Below are 16822 nucleotides of genomic sequence, written 5' to 3'. Positions count from 1 at the left end.
GGACTATGAGAAATGCATAGCCCACTGTTTTATTCTTTGCCTTGGCTATTAGAACGCTACAGGAATTTTTGGCTGGTTTGCTGGTCTGCAAGGACAAAGTTAGCTACACAAAAGATGCTCCTCCAAAGCATACCTGTTAAAAAGGCATTAAGATGGTTTTATTTGTATGAATTCAATTTTCGTTCTTTTTCAGGAGTCCACGTAGTATGTAAAAGGAGATCCTTCAAAATTCTTGCTACCACGGTATTTTAAGTTATAATCTGAAAGTTTAAGATATAAGCCCCAAAATATATAGAACATTCTAGAAATTAACACAAGAACGTGGAATTTACTCTCTAGAATAGGAATCTGTGTGGCATTATGCTTAAATATCGATGTCACTACTTCTTCCAGTCAATAGCTCATTTCAAAAACCTGTAGTTATCTGCTTGGTAAAGAGTCACAAAAAATAGAAACTCCTTTTCTCCCTCAAAAATCTTAACTTGGTTTCTGAGGTCAAACTTGAAATTTCACTGGCACTCATTCTACCCTTCTACATTTTTCCCCCTTTTCTTTTATAAAGTGGATTTGCTTCAGAGGCCATGCAGACAAATGAATTATTCATAGACAAAGAGATAAAATAGAAGGTTTCCAGGACTAAAATATTTAGGCCTCAGGTTTTATGAGTTTGATCACACTGACTAAGTGGGCACCTTGGGAGCTGAAATAAACCAAAATTAAGGTGTAAAAACTGTGTCTACATTTTTTTTTAATTATTTTTTGGGGGGGGGGGGGTAGAGGAGAAACAATCCCAGCAACAATGTCAGTTGAAAGACTAACTTGATGCCGAACTAATTCAAACAGCATTACTTGCACACATAATTTAACAATGTTTTTTGAGCTAGAGGTAGGACAGGAAAACTACAGAGATAGAAGTTGCATAGGAAAAATATCACTTTCCGTGAATCTGTGCTATTACGTCCAATAGAGAGGGCATGGGTAGATACAGCCTTTCCTTTGAGACATAATGTAACAGTGAAGCTCTGTTGAAAAGTTCATCAACAGGATCGGCAGGCCACCTCTCACTGCATTTGCAAAATCTGTCTTTGGATTTCCAACCATCCATCTTCTGGACCAATGGGGCTGTCCAGCCCAATGGGTAACTCAGAGCTTCTGTTCACCGGGAACAGACACCATGTTTCTAAGATAATGGCTGTGGGGTGTGACACGTGCTTTTCAGAAGTTAGTTTAAAGCATACAGTAACTATTTCGCTCTGTATTTTCTCTATGAGGAAACAAAGGTCATCTGAAAAGGACGAAATACAATAGAATTCTTCCCCGTGGATCTAAGGAGGGATGTAGCGCGTGGCTGCAACTTTTTCATCTCCGTGCCGGGCTCCTGAAACCTTGTGAGGTTGAAGAGGACCATTTACTTCATCTGGAACTGTCTGATCACGTATTCGTGATTTTCTTTTTTTTTAATCTTTTTTTTAATTGAAGTATAGTTGATTTACAATGTTGTGTTAATTTGCTGCTGTACACATATATACGTTCTTTTTCCTATTCTTTTGCATTACGGTTTACCCCAGGAGATTGCATGTAGTTCCCTCTGCTCTACAGTAGGACCCTGTTGTTTATGCATTCTAAATGTAATAGTTTGCATCTACTAACCCCAAACTCCCAGTCCATCCCTCCCACGGATTTTCTAATGGCAATAAGGATCTGGTCCCTGTCTAAAGAAAGGCCAGCAGCTCCCTCCGAGGTGGGCAGGTGGGGGCTGTGTGGGAGGGGCACCGGGATTTTACCGAGGATTTTACACTCAGTTGCTGGGTGTCCCTGCTGTCTGGTGCCTCCCACCCTGTCCTCCTCCTCCACCCTTCTAAGCCCAATTCAGGCAGCACGTCTCCAGAGCACCCGCCCCGGCTTCTGCCCCGAGCGGGCTCAGACCCCCGTGCCGGGCCTGTTCTGGCACGTGTCCACCCTGCCCGCTGGCACACACGCCCCCCAGCAGGGGGCGTCCCATCTGCTCTGCAGGGACCAGCCCGAAGGCAGAGTCCTGGCTCAGCACCTCGCACTCAGACAAAGCCTGGGGTGTCCACTTCTAAGGACTCTGCACTAGCTGAAGAAGAGTTACACAAGTCACACACCCTTTGTAAACACTCATTTGACGGCACAGTGGTGAACACTGTGGGTGCAGGTGATGGATGGTGGACGTCGGCCCCTAAGAGGAGAGAGAAACTGAGCTCTGTGATCTGAGCTTTCGTGGGCACGACGAGATGTTTGTGATTTAAACAGAGTTACTGATGTCAGGAAATCTCTGGGGTGAGTGTCAGAGGCCCCTAGGGATCTGTCGAGTGCTGTGACATGGAGACAACCCACTCCCCATGGCTGGCTGGAGGGGCTCATGTCCTTGCTTGAGACATCAGAGCAACCCCACGGGGGAGCAGCTCCCGCTCCTCGGGCTGGGCTGACGCAGGCCCCAAGGCCAGACATCGGCCACCACCTGGAGGGAACTTTCGGAAGGATTTGACATCCTGGCGCTAAATGAGCTTTGGTTTTCTCACTATACTTGACATGGGGTCAATTTCCGTTTCAACAGCAGGTGTGCACAATTAAGGGACCACAATTAGCATCCCCACCGCCCTGCCTCTCCACACCCGCTCTGAGCCTTTCCAGAGAACAACCAGCACCCAACAAATGTCCTGAAGATGCTGTCCCAGGGAAAGGGCCAGAACTCTCCAGCCTCGGGGGCGGCCAATGGCAAAAGTCTAAAGATGCACGTATTTCCTAGACCCTGCGGGCTCCGTACGGGCACGGAAGGAAGCACCACGCTGTGCAGGAGGCCCGGGCGCCATATTTGTTTCCACCTTCACCGTGTGTCTTAGGAATCTCTCCTACTTCTCTGGGCCACGTACTGGGCCCGAAAGGCTGGACTTGGAGAGGGAGGTTGTAACACCATGGGCAGTAATTAGAGTGAATTTGGGGCTATTTCCTACACCAGTGCTTTCCAAATTTGAGTAAGCATCAGAATCACCTGGAGGGCTTGTTAAATCTCAGATTGCTGACCCCCGGCCCCAGAGTTTCTGACTCAGGAGGTCATGGGTGGGTCCTGAGAACTGGCATTTCCACTAGTTCCCAGGTGCTGCCGCTGCTGCTACTCTGGGGACCACTGTCCTGGATGCAGGTACCCACGTGGATACTGACTGAGTCCACATATCGATCCAGCCAGGCCCTGGAGATGAAGTAACAACGACAAAAATCGTGCTGTCAATGGCGATTACAGGTAATGGAGGAGGTGGACATAAAATAAAGAGACACACAGTTATAAATTATGAAATCTGCTGTAAAGGAAAAGAAAGGGGAGCAGGAGGAAAAAAATAAGGGGTGGGCTGGCCTATTTCAGACACAGCGGTCAACTGTCTTCTTTCGATATTTAGGCTGAGGCCCGAAGGCAGTCAGGCAGGCAGTAGCTGGAGGCAGAACTTTCCAGGCAGAGAACAGACCCTGAGATGGAAAGGACACATATTTGAGAACTGAGAGAAGAGCGGCTGGACCCCAGTAAGCGAGCAGCTGGCAGCAGGATACCAGCCTGGAAGGTCCTGGAAGGTCAGGATCTTCAATGTTATTTCACCAGCAATGAGCAGCCTCTGCTTTACTTGCTGCAGCTGCCGCTAGGTCACTGCTATGCCTCTATTTCAGAGCAAACAACCTTACTTTGCTGGTTTGCTGGGGCTTACGCCGAACTCTTTGGAACAAAATTTAGAGTGGCCTCAGAATGTCCTTCAGTCACTGATGAATGGATAAGCAAAATGTGCTGTATCCATGCAATGGAATATTACTCAGTCTTAAAAAAGGAATGGAATTCTGACCCACGCTGCAGCAAGGTTGAACCTTGAAAACAGGCGGAGTGAAAAAAGCCAGACACGAAAGGCCACATGGTGTATGATTCCATTTAGAGGAAATGTCCAGAATAGGCAAATCCACAGAGACAGAAAGATGAGTGCTTGCCAGGGGGTGGGGGAGATGGACGATGGGAAACAGGAAGTGACTTTAATAGGTATGCGGTTTCTTTGGGGGGATGATGGAAATGTACTGGCATGAAATCGTGGTGATGAGTGTACAGCTTTGTGAAAATAGTAAAAACTGCTGACACTGTACACGTTACAAGGGTGAATTTTATGTGATGTGAATTATAGGTCGATTAGAAAAATCATAACTAGGAAGTAAAACTGTCTTCTAAAAAAACGTCATTCAGGAAATGGTGTCCTCCCATCTCGTAGAAACATGACTCTGTTCGAAACTGCAGCGTCTCTATCTGGGGCCACATGTCTTCCACCTGACAAGCTTGCGTGCACCGGGTCAAGGTTCAGTCTACTCTTTGGAGGACACGTAGAGGCCGCGACAGGAAGTGGCTCAGTCCTGTCCCTCACTTGCCTGGGAGGCCCCGGCAAGCCCCTGGAAAAGCAGATATGTTTAAGGCCAGGGTAAACTGAGTCTGAACCCTGACTGGTACTCATTGTCTGTGTGGCCCGGGGCAAGCTGTGTAAGCCTTTCTGAATCGTGTCCTCATCTGTAAAATGGAGAAAGAACGCTTGCGAGATTACTATACGGGTTAGTGACAGCACATGTGCAGAATAAAAAAGAGCAACAGATACGTAGTAAGTCGTGCGATTAATCGTCTTGTTGGTACGCTCTACGGTGTCTTGGTAGTTAGTGCATTTTATAAACGCCCTTTGGAATCCCTCATGGCACAGAAAGAGCTGGTGGGGGGAATACTTTGTAAAACACAGCATATTTTTTCAAATCCAATAATCATCTCCTGACATACATGTTTGGAATCTTAGACTGATTCCCCCCCATCCCCCTCCCATTACGTGCGTATGTCTGCCTGCTTCAATTCATGCTTGTAAAGCTCTGTTTCTGAAAAGTTGCATGCAAATCAGATTTTTACAATTCTGATAATATTTTCCCATTGTTCCACATTATATGCTCAGGGGTGATTTATCTTCATTTGTGATTCATTTTCAATTGGCAGCAGCTCCAAACACTTTAGTTTTAAGCCTCTTTTTTCCCCAGACTCTGTCAAGTTGTAAAAAAGTACTTTAAAATACCCTGGACATTTGAAGGAACCCCCATTCACCTATTCTGTAAAATACAACTTTTACTTCTAAGGCTTTTTCTACAAGCAGGGGATTGAGTTGTACTTCTGGTTCGGCAGTCAACACTGAACAGGCTTGCTTATTTTCCACTGAAATTCCCGAAAGACTTTCCAAATCAAGGCAAAATGATGCAACGTTAAGTACAACGTAAGCAGTTCTGGCATAGCATGGGGGAGGGGGGGAGGGGGTCCCCCCTCCGTGAGATTGTATGAGCACAGCGGTCTGTAAATCACGAGCTTCCCCCTCATCTGTCCACAGTGGGTCCCCCACAAACCCTCGGACAACACGCTGAGCAAACCCCTTTAACGAAGACCCATTCAGCTTTACTGGAGTTGAAGTAGGTACAGAGGTTCTCTCTCTCGATTTTCTATATAAACAACAAACAAAGCGATGGCTGGTGTCCCAGGCTTCTCAGGGTCCCAAGATGCCTACGTCTGGGCAGAAAGGAGGAGATGCAGTCAGACTCCCAGCTCCGGGCTTAGTCATGGTGAGAAACAGCGCTTGTTGGCTCCTTCTGATGCCTTGTTTTGACATCACAGAGTGCTGTGGACTTTTAGGATCTCAGGGAAGGGCACATTCCTTTCTCCACATTAAAGCTGTCCCCCGAAAGGGACGTGACCCAGCCGAGGCCGTGACACCGGGGCAAGGACAAGCAAGCCCAGGCGGTGGTCCCCCGTCCACCCGCGTGGGACTGGAATGACTTCATCCTTTTGCTTTTCCCCTTAGACCCATTCATCCCGTCTGCAAGCGCAGAGCATCTGTGTGTGGTGACTGCAACACGTCGCGGGGAGGGGGCCAGGAGGACCGCGTCGCTGGACCAGCAGCTTTTCAGTGAGCAGCACCAAGGCTGCCGTCTGTATGGGAGACCCCGGCGTGAGGGTCCCATCCCAAGGAGCTGATGCCACCAGCTATCAAATCCTCATCAGAAGTCTCGTGCCCAACTCGTAATCGTTTAACCAGCATAGAAGTAAAATTGATAGTAATTATGGATTGCAATCTTGGGTGTTCAATTATAACCAGAGTGAACATTTACTGATTTCTTACTCTGTCCCAGGCACTGTGCCAAGCTCTCTTCATACATCAACTTATTTAATTCTCTTGGCTCCCTGTGAAGCAGAGACTAATGTTATCCTCAGCATGGACCAGCGGGCAGCAACTTTCTGTGTGTGTGCGGGGGGGAGGTCATTTAGGCCAAATGAAAACATTTAGGGGATGCATTTTTCACTTTCAGGGTAAATATATTTTTATTGACTTCTTTTAGGGGGCATAAAAGTGGAACTTTGCTACAGATACCTGCTTTATGAATAGAATACTAACGAGAAAACATACTCTGCTTTTTAGACACTTGTGTGCAAATCTCTAGGCATTTGGGAGAAATAGCCGAATGGAAGCAGGTTATAACATCTTTTGCCCTAGAATTAGACCATGGGCTATTTTGCAGAGCTGGGAGGGCTTCTGACTGCCCTGAGATGGTACAGACACGGATACTGGGTAATTTAAGACTCAGCCTCAGTGACTGTCCTCTACAAATAAGCTCTTTTAAATTCTAGAGTAAACTAGTTGAGAAGAGATTTGTAGCTTTATTAAAATCTGGTGAAAGGCACAGTACCAACTGGATCAGGCTGGGGGCAGAGGGTTTCTGTTGTTCAAATTCTAGTCATTTCCAGACTCCTACTCATGTTTTGGCAACTTTGTGATTAGAGCCCAAGGGTTCAGCCTTAAAACTGTGGCTCTGATGGTCTTAAGTTCTTAGAAATGCCGTAAGAGATATCTAAACGACTCATCAAGAATGTGATATACAGCTATGCGCATACCGTGAAGCCAACATTGGTAGAATTCACAACTGCCCGGCATGGTCTTTGTCTTCCTTCAGCTTACGCAAAGTCCTGGGAGATAAGACAAATAGGGAAAGACAGCTGGAGAGCACACCGGGGTCTTCGCCAGGCTGTGTACCAGCTGTATTTGAATGGTAAGTGCAGACAGCATGGAAGAGGGGGGAGGGTACAGATGGTGAAGAAGCACAACTCCTATAGAGGCAGAGAAAAGAGGGGCCACGAGGAACCCACACGTGTGGGAATGGGCCCAGGGTTTTCTGGAAAACTTGGACTGACTGTGTACTGCGGAATCATGGTAAATACAGTGGAAAGTTGGGACTGGATAAACCAGTTCATAGGGACCCAATGCTGTTCCTTCAGCAGGAAGGGGTCACTGAACATTTCATTCAATTGGTGTTTATTGGCATCTATTACTTTACAGGTCTGGGGCTGGGGATTCAAAGGGAAGACATTGTATGTCAGATCCCATGTAGTTCATACTCTGTGAGTATGAGCCGGCCTATTAATAGACGTAATAAAATACATGTGCTATGATAAAGATGTACGGATCAAAAGAAGAGGAAACATCCTATCTGAGTTGGGACAGGGGTAGGGGGACTGCAGATTAAACAGGAAACACTTTTGAAGGTTACATCGGAGTTGTACATTAAAAAAGAATAAGTGGATGCTAATTCACCAGGCAAAGGTGATGACTGCATTCTAGACAAGAGAGCTGTATGAGCAGAGACATGGAGGTGTCAATGTCCAGGCATGTTTGAAAATGAAGGGTAATTCCATTTAAGTGAAACCAAGTGTATGTGATCTGAACGGGGGTGGCCCTGAGGTGGAAGAGGATGGCGAGCAGCAACACAGATGAACAGGGAGCCTGGAGTCATGACACTAAGGGGCTTACGAGCTCTCCTGCGGGACCAGGATTCCCCTTCCCAGAACAGGGGGACCATGAGAGGTGAGTGCATCACAGTGACGCGCTGTGCTTGAGAATGAACACTCAGCTGGCAGGGAGAAGACAGAGGGAGGGCCATGGCAAGCCTCAGATTCTAGTCTGGCTTCTTTATAAGATAAATCGGTAGTAGGAAATTTCTGGAAGGTTGTCTAGCAGACTGTTGAAAACCCAGGTGTGCAGGAGGCAAATCTGGAACAGGGCAAGGAAGAGGAAGGACACACTCAAGAGAGACTCTGAAGGAAGAAATGTGAGCACTGAGACCAGATCTAGAAAGTGAAAAAAAAGTTCCTGCCAGCCTGAGAAGAAGGGATTGCAGGTGGGAATGAAAGCCCATTAAGCGGAGCTGGGGGAGACTAGGAAATCATGTTTGGAGGGCCTGGCTTTGGGATGCTAATGGGACATCCCTGAATGACTGGGCAGTGAATGGTAGGTCAGGACTGGGCATTCATTTTGGAATCGCTGGCACTGGGAGACAGGTCCCAGAGAAAGCCTATGAATTAAGACCCCAGGGCTGAGAACTGAGTGCCTTGGCATCCATCCACACTTAGAGGCCCAAGGAGAAAGAGAAGCAAGTAAAGAGAATTAGTAGTGGGACAGGCTGGGGACACTGGGGAAAAGATCACTGTGGAAGAGAGTACAGGGTACCCTCAAGGAGAGGGTGACAACAGGGACAGAAGGAGAGAGTGGATTGAGAAAAAAGTATTGGATTTGACAAGAAAACGGTCCACCCTTTGGGACCTCTGAAGGGTGGGGGGTAGGTATGAGAGGAAAACGGATGGAGAAGAGGGAGGGCAGCAGAGCCTGCAGGCATGCAGAGTTTGGCTATAAGATAAGAAAAGTTTGGGGATGGATGGATGGATGGATATGGATTTTTCTTTAACAGTGGAGGTATCAGAGCATATGTAGAAGTCAAATGGAAGGAATAAATGGAGAAGGACCTAGGAAAGATGGTAAAAACAAAGAAAATAAATAAGGACACAGACTCCTGGAGCTCTGGAAGAGAAAGGGATAAATAGGAACTAATATACAGGCAAAAAAAATGGCCCCAGGGACAAAATGATAGCCCTCTTTCTCAGAAATTGAGAAAAGGATGAAAAGACATCTGCAGGGATGGTGATCTATTCATGCAAAGGTAAGAGGAGGTGCTTAACTCTCCATTTTATTTTGAACCTGTTACAAAACATCTCAGATTTAATTGTTCTATCCTCAAGGAAATGCCTACAGACGACCCAAGGTAAACTCTACTAATAGCCAAGCCATCCACGCAGGTACATATTTAAGCTCTTATTTTTCTAAAGCAAAGAAGAAATGCCACTTGATATTTAAATGAAAATAGTTTCAAAATTGTATAAAATCACTTCTCTTTGGAAAATAATGCCAATTATCCTTTAAAAGATCTGAAAGTGGTTCCTCAGAAAACCCTTTCTGGGTCAAACCTCAAACCATTGATCTCAAATCAACTTCACTGTATCTTGAGTCAGAATGCCAGGAAGTTTAAAGGGAATCAAGTGCCTGCTTTATTTATGCATTACCACCTTTGGAGATGGTTTTAAAAGATCACTGTATACAATACTCGGGATTACAATACTCTTCTCACCCTTTTTCCTAGACAAAATAGCCTGGATTCCACTCAAGTACAATGTCAACAAAACCAGCAGTAAGAAAAATTTCACAGCGACTGAGATGCTAAGCAAATTTCGCTCACGTATCACAGTAGTAGTAGGAACTTGGAAGCCCTAATCCACTCAACGATTACCGTCAGATATTAGGAGAGAGCTTGCCATCAGTGACGCACGGGCCATCCCAACGTCCGAATTGGTCCTGAGAAACTCACGTGCTCTCTGGCCCCAGTCATCAGGAACTGATGGCATTCCAGAGCCAAAGAAGAGAGTGAATCATTTACGACAAGGCTGGGCGCCAACCTTGAGAATAAGTCACCAACCAAGAATTCTTTGCTCTTATCTAGTTTTTGGTACTAGTAAAAACGTCAAGCATGAATAATGAGTGTGCGACGCTAAAAATACTTCTCAAATCAGCATGGTGGCAACAAACAGATCATACGGTCAGCTCACAGAGGCCATAACTTCACCTCCCTTTCTGTCTAGCCATTCACTAAAACTCCGAGGAATTAAAAACAAAGCCTGTTTCCTGAGCCTTCACTGTGACCCAACGACTCAGGGACAGGCTTTTTGAGCTTTGTAATTTCTTCAAACCAAAGACTTGAGAATCAGAAGGGTCTCTGAGGGCCCCGATGGCAGCGGGCCCTGGCGGAGGATTGCAGGAGAAAGCATCAGACGCGGGTTCAAGTCCCAGGCCCTACCCACCTCACCACTGAAATTACTTTGTATTTCACTCTGAGTCATGGCTCCTACACATTTTTATTTTTATTCTTATACAGTGTTTAAAGGTTACTCTCCATTTACAGTTATTACAAAATATTGGCTCTGTTTCCCATGTTGTAGAATACATCCTTGAGCCTGTCTTACACCCAACGGTTTGTACCTCCCACTCTCCCACCCCCAGTTTGCCTCTCCCACTGGTAACCACTAGTTCTCTATATTTGTGAGTCTGCTTCATTTTTGTTATATTCACTAGTTTGTTGTATTACAGTATTTATCTTTCTCTGTCTGTCTTATTTCACTTTGCATGATACCTTCCAAGTCCATCTATGTGGCTGCAAATGGCAAAATTTCATTCTTTTTTTATGGCTGAGTAATATTCCATTGTATATATGTACCACATCTTCTTTATCCATTCACCTGTTGATGGACACCTAGGTTGCTTCCATACCTTGGCTATTGTAAATAATGCTGCTGTGAACATTGGGGTGCATATATCTTTTTGAATTAGTGTTTTTCACATATTCTTTTTAGAATAAGGCCTAATCTATGTGCCAGCTTTTCATCTAGGCACTGGGACTCAGAAATGAACAAAACCAGCAAAATTCCCCACGTGACAGCACTTAGCACAGAGGCTAGCACATCATAAATGATCATTTCTGTCTTTCCTTCTGCCTCTGACTCTGAACCAGGACACACAAATGCTACTACGTCATTACTGGGCCCTCCCCCGAGGCAGCTCACTTTTGTTTGTAGAGCTGTAATCACACGTGCACCCCTCGATTTCTCTGCTTATACTTTGTATTTTCCACTCGCTGGTCCATTGCAACCCTTGGTGGCCAATCAGAAGACATCTCTGCCCTCTGACAGGCTCGTCAACATGTAAAGACATTTCAGTATTTTTGACCATTATCGAGAGTGTATCACAAGCGAGGCACTGTTCTAAGTGCTTCTCAGCTATTTACTTATTTCATTCCCGGAACCACCCATTGGGTCCAATTACTACCCCTAGTTGACAGTTTGAGGAAACAGAGGCACAGAGCAGTTAAGTACTCTGCCTGAGACCACACAGCTTGTGTTTCTCCTAAGTCTTGCCTCCTACAGGTGAAAACGTTCCCGTTCTTTCTTTCCAATTGGCTCTGGAAGAGATTTTCTTCCTCTGTAATCAATTTCCCCTCCTAATATCTAGCCACTCCTGACAGTTAATGGAGTCAAATCAAACCCTACTCCCCACCACCTCTAGAGGGGTGTATTTAAGTTTGCGGGTTGGGGGGAAACGGAGGACTTACACATTTGTAGAAGGGCTTTGGAAAGCCAATGCCACAAGGAGCCCTTGCCTACAACGTAATTAAACTTCAGGAGCGCTAAATGCTTACGTGGCTGAATTCACTTTCTTCCACTTGAATTCACTGAGCATTTTGTTTTGTGCCCGGGACATGTGGACCCACTGCTTTGACTGGTCACTATAGGGGCACATGCCATGGTCCCCCATTCAACCATAACTTCCTCAAAGGTAGGACTCTGCTTAGCACAGGGGCTTATGGGCTAAAGACCACCAATAAATGTGGGCAGGAAGAACTAGAAAGGGGAGAATGAATGAGCAAAAATCTGGTGTGTGGCCAGATCCCACCTTCCACCAGGGCAGGGGCTCCCATCCACCTGGGGCGACAGAAGATGAGCACACTGACCACGGGCTCTTCAAAGTTCCTGGATGAGGTTTCTTGTCCCGGGATAACCGCAGAGTGTATAAACACGGACCCAGGGACCCACTAAACCTAAAAACACTCCTCACAAGCTAACCCTCACCAGGGCCTGCCTTTACTTAAAGGAACCAGCATTTAGGAGATATGACCTGAGGGTAAACAGCTCTGCCTAAGACAGACCACTGGGGACAATGCAGGCTGACATTTTGTTCACATTTATTGGGAGGGATCCTGTGTGTGTGTGTGGGGGGGGGGTAGGCAATTTCACCAAATGTCCAGTAATGAGGATTTTTAGAAAGGGAATATTTTGATGCTCTTTTATTGTATCATATGTGTTTCTCAAATGTTTAAAAAGAAGGTTTAATCCTTCAGGACTCTTACATTGATTGATTGATTGATTGATTTACCATTTCTTTTTTTTTTTAATTGAAGTACAGTTGATTTACAATGTTTTGTTAGTTTCAGGTGTATGGCAAAGTGATTCAGTTATACATGTATATGTACACACATATATATATATTCATTGTACATATATATGTATACATATTCTTTTTCAGATTCTTTTCCCATATAGGTTATTACAAAATATTGAGTATAGTTCCTTGTGCCATACACTAACTAGGTTCTTGTTGGGAATCATATTTATTTTATTATTATTTTTTTAAATAAAATAAATTTACTTATTTATTTATTTTTGGCTGCGTTGGATCTTCGTTGCTGCGCATGGGCTTTCTCTAGTTGTGGTGAGTGGGGGCTACTCTTCGTTGCAGTGTGCAGGCTTCTCATTGCAGTGGCTTCTCTTGTTGTGGAGCACGGGTTCTAGGCACATGGGCTTCAGTAGTCGTGGCTCGTGGGCTCTAGAGCGCAGGCTCAGTAGTTGTGGCGCACGGGCTTAGTTGCTCCGCGGCATGTGGGATCTCCCCGGACCAGGATTCAAACCTGTGTCCCCTGCATTGGCAGGCGGATTCTTAACCACTGTGCCACCAGGGAAGTCCCGAAACTCAAATTTAAACAACATTTTTCTGATTATTTTTCTGGGGGTGTGGATGGGGAATTAAAACAGTGAACTCCAACAGGGACAAAAAAAAAAAAAACTTCTTGAGATTTTAGGGTCATCATTAGCTTTTTTTTTTCTTTCCAAACTGAAATTTTTATCATGTAAATTCACATGCAATTGTCAAGCAATAATACAGAGAGATCCTCTGTATATCTGTATATTTTTCCCAGTTTCCCTCAATGGTAACATCTTTGCAAAACTGCAGTATGATAACATCACAGTCAGGATATGGACATTGATAGAGTCCACTGATCTTCAGATTTCCCATTTTAATTGTACTCATTCGTGTGTGTGTGCATCCTGTTATTTAGAATAGCTTATATTATTGATCTGCTATCAATCATTCCGATTTATACTTGTTCATACACACTGCTGATTTTTCAGCTCTTTACAGTGTGGCAGGCATGGTGTCAACAACTTCATGTGCGCCAGGTAAATTAATCACCATAACCTTCTTGCCTTGTTCTTCTGCTAAGAGAAACTCTGCCTCCCCCACTGGCCAAAGAAAGTGCTTTGTTCTCCTCCAGCCCAAAGGTGGGGAAGTGACTTAATGGGCCTATCAGATACTCTTTTTGAAATACGACAGGATGACACAAGGACTGGACTTATCACATCCTGACAAGCTTGCCCACCGGTCCTCCGATCCGAGTGGCCCTGGTCTTTGTCCTGTCTCAGATCTGGTTCTTTGTACCTTCCTCTCATCCTGCCAGCTACTCCACGTCCTTCCTTTACATCCCCTTTCTGCTGAAGTCAACAGAGTCTGTTTCCGTTGCCTGCAATCAAAGAAACCTGTCAGTTGAGCGGCGTGCTGTGATTATGTCCTCTCTTTAGAAGAGGAAGCAGCCTATGGAAGTCGGGGAGCTGCCCCAGGTCATGTGGTTAAGAAGGGGCAGAGCAAGGACACAGAGCAGCCTGCCTGATTAAAGAGCCGCTGCTCAAGGCAACGAGCTAAGTGCCTCCTCATGCTTTTAGGAACAGACACAGGACACAAGCAGGCATTTGTGACTCTGGGTTCCTTCTCTGGGACATCTCTGGATGGTACGTTCAGCCATGCTCTGATACGTGTTCTGCAGACTCCAAGCAGACACCCTGTTACAACTACACTTTCATGGCCAGACATGCCTGTGTAGGACCATGATTCATAGTTCTGCTGCCATTACAGAATGACTGCACCAAACTGCACTTAGCACTCACTGATTAAAAGGATCCTTTCCAACCTGCCCTTCCCTGAACCTCTCCCCGCAGGGTCCCACACAGGAAATGTTGTTTCACCATTCTTGACATTTACTGCGATTTTTTTAAAAAAATAAAAGAGGGAGAGGGAAGGGGGGAAATGCATACATTACACTCTTGAGTCATCGCAATGCATTTCTTGGGCATTAGCTTGTGCTTTTACAACTGGTCTTCATCAAAGGGTTTTCATCTACTCGCCAATGTGTCATCTGTCCTAATAACTCCCGATGAGGACGCATTCCTTTCGGCGTGATTTATGCTCGCTTATCATTTCCTCCTTCTCGGGGGTGGGGAAGCTGCTCTACGAGGCAGCTCAGCCCACGTAGGGATCATCACTAACCAGCCAACTCTTCGTGTTTAGGAAACCAGCTAATGGCTCTGTCCACAAATGACCCCCCTGGGAAACTGGGACACGTGTGCTCACTGTCGATGGTAGAGACTGGATAAGATGGGGGAACTCCTGTCCCCAAGGGAAAATGCTGGGTCCTCTGACTCCTTGGACTCACTTTCCATTAGAACATCTTTGGGGGAAGGACGGTGCGGGTCTTCACGCACCACCCAACTTGTCCCTGTGGAGGGGCTCCTGGGCCCAGGGCACTGTGTGGGGCTGGGATAAGCCGTGAACGAGCCGCGGTTCTGGTGTGGCCTGAGCTTGCACAGGTGGTGAGAGAAGCCTCACACACAGTGAGCTGGGTCCTCGGCCTTCCCCATCTTTCTCCCCGGCAGGTCCACCAGCCCCCGTCCTGCCCTTGGACTTGAGGGAGGACAAGGCACAGCCAGATGCTGAGGGCCAGAGTGCCAGGCGGGAAGTCACAGCCCCTCACCTGGCCCTGCTGTCTCTCTGGTGGAGCCATCTGGTTGCTTCTCCAAGGCTCCCCACCCCGCCTCCTGGGCAGGACTATTCACCCCACCAGGCCCGTCCCTCCCCTTGGAGGCCCAGAGGATGCCAAGCCATGGGAACACAGGACCAGCCTGGGCTCTGCCCGCCTGGGTCTGGGTCCCGGCTCTCTCCCTGATCAGGTGCTGGGCCTCAGCTTTCATGTCTGTAAAACAGGGAGAGTAACAGCAGGCAACTCACAGGGGTGGTGTCAAGAGTGAATACGAGGGGCTTCCCTGGTGGCGCAGTGGTTGAGAGTCTGCCTGCCAATGCAGGGGACACGGGTTCGAGTCCTGGTCTGGGAAGATCCCACATGCCGCGGAGCAACTAAGCCCGTGCGCCACAACTACTGAGCCTGCGCGTCTGGAGCCTGTGCTCCGCAACGGGAGAGGCCGCGACAGTGAGAGGCCCGCACACCGCGATGAAGAGTGGCCCCCGCTCGCCGCAACTAGAGAAAGCCCTCGCACAGAAACGAAGACCAACACAGCCAATAAATAAATAAATAAATTTATTAAAAAAAAAAGAGTGGATACGATGATGTAGATGAAAATGCTTAGCACGGATCTGTGCTCCATCCACATCAGCTGTTTCCATAATCATTCAGCTCCAGGGCCAACCTGCAGCCCAGCCACTTGACCTGGCAACTCCTGAGAGCGCAGACAAGCTCCTTCTCAGCCTGGGGACTCAGCCCATTCCCAGGGGACACTCTCTTGCCTCCTGCCCTCCCCTCCTCACCTTGCTCACGGGGTCCACCCCCTGCAGTCCTGTTACCCAGTGTGGATCTCAGACTTGCCCAGCCCCCTCCCTGGTGCTCCCAGACCATCATTCCTGCCCTGGGATTCCAATGGCTGGCCCACAGGAGCTGCCACCTCCCAGGGGAAAGAGCCACCAGCTGCCCTGCCGTCACATTCCCAGGTCTCCCTGGAGCCGCTGGGCATGCTGCCGTCTCCGGGAGCCACCCTTTCCTGGTGGGCATCTTCTCACATGTGCAGAAATCATATCAAGACAATAGGCCTCAAAAATGTCCCGACAAGGTAAAACTGTAATTACAGGTAATCTCCCCTCCCCGACGTCGGCCCCCTCTCAAGGATCAGAGCACGTGCATTCTGGCCGTGACCCACCCTGGGCATGGAGGCATTTGGGGGGCAGTGCCCTCTGAGCACTGCTCTCCAGCCACCAAAATGGGGGTCATGTTGGACAGCTTTGGGGGGCTCCTTTCTGAGCGCATCTGCTGGCTTCTCCAGCAATGCTTCCCTCCTGGGGGTTCCTAACCCGGAGCCCCAGCTCAGGGCAGCCTTGCCGCCGAATGCCACTCATCAACGTCGTGTGCCTGGCGGGGCTTCCTTTGTTTCCCTTCGTTGCTCAACGGGGGTTTGTGAGACTTGGTAACTGAACACGGTCCCTAGGCTCTGACTGACTTCGGGAAGCAGAGAGGGCTCCCTTCTATCCCAGGAAGTAACCTCAGGTACGGGATAACCCCAGACTGCGTCCTGAGTCAGGTTCACGGCTACATTCAGCCTCAGCCTCCCTCCGGGTCCAGACCCTCAGATCACACACACGGTCCTCACAATGCCATCCAGTAAGGCTCTTTAAACATTCATAAGGTGTTGATGGCCGTGATAGTCAAGTTTAAGAAAACAAACAGCAAAGGTTTCCAGGAAAACTGATTTAGAAATCCCAACAGAAAACGAAGGTGC

The 16822-nt window shown here is 47.2% G+C and overlaps 1 protein-coding gene and 1 long non-coding RNA gene across 5 annotated transcripts in view; one reads left to right on the top strand and one right to left on the bottom strand.

The window, feature by feature from the left end:
* The window catches only part of ADAM12 (ADAM metallopeptidase domain 12), a 402635-nt gene that overhangs the window by 243125 nt on the left and 142688 nt on the right, over nt 1-16822 (bottom strand). The window lies entirely within an intron of this gene.
* On the top strand, nt 5322-12649 carry LOC130705028 (uncharacterized). 3 transcript variants are annotated; one of them, XR_009005644.1, is made up of 4 exons: nt 5322-5475; nt 5865-6370; nt 7012-7107; nt 9526-12649. It is a non-coding gene; the product is annotated as an uncharacterized LOC130705028 (long non-coding RNA). The 3 variants fall into 3 exon arrangements; XR_009005643.1 differs by having other exon boundaries at nt 5322-5625; XR_009005642.1 differs by lacking the exons at nt 5322-5475; nt 5865-6370 and having other exon boundaries at nt 6577-7107.

The sequence above is a fragment of the Balaenoptera acutorostrata genome, chromosome 16, assembly GCF_949987535.1.
Source record: "Balaenoptera acutorostrata chromosome 16, mBalAcu1.1, whole genome shotgun sequence".
Taxonomy (NCBI): domain Eukaryota; kingdom Metazoa; phylum Chordata; class Mammalia; order Artiodactyla; family Balaenopteridae; genus Balaenoptera; species Balaenoptera acutorostrata.
This window is presented reverse-complemented; position numbering and strand designations above follow the sequence as displayed.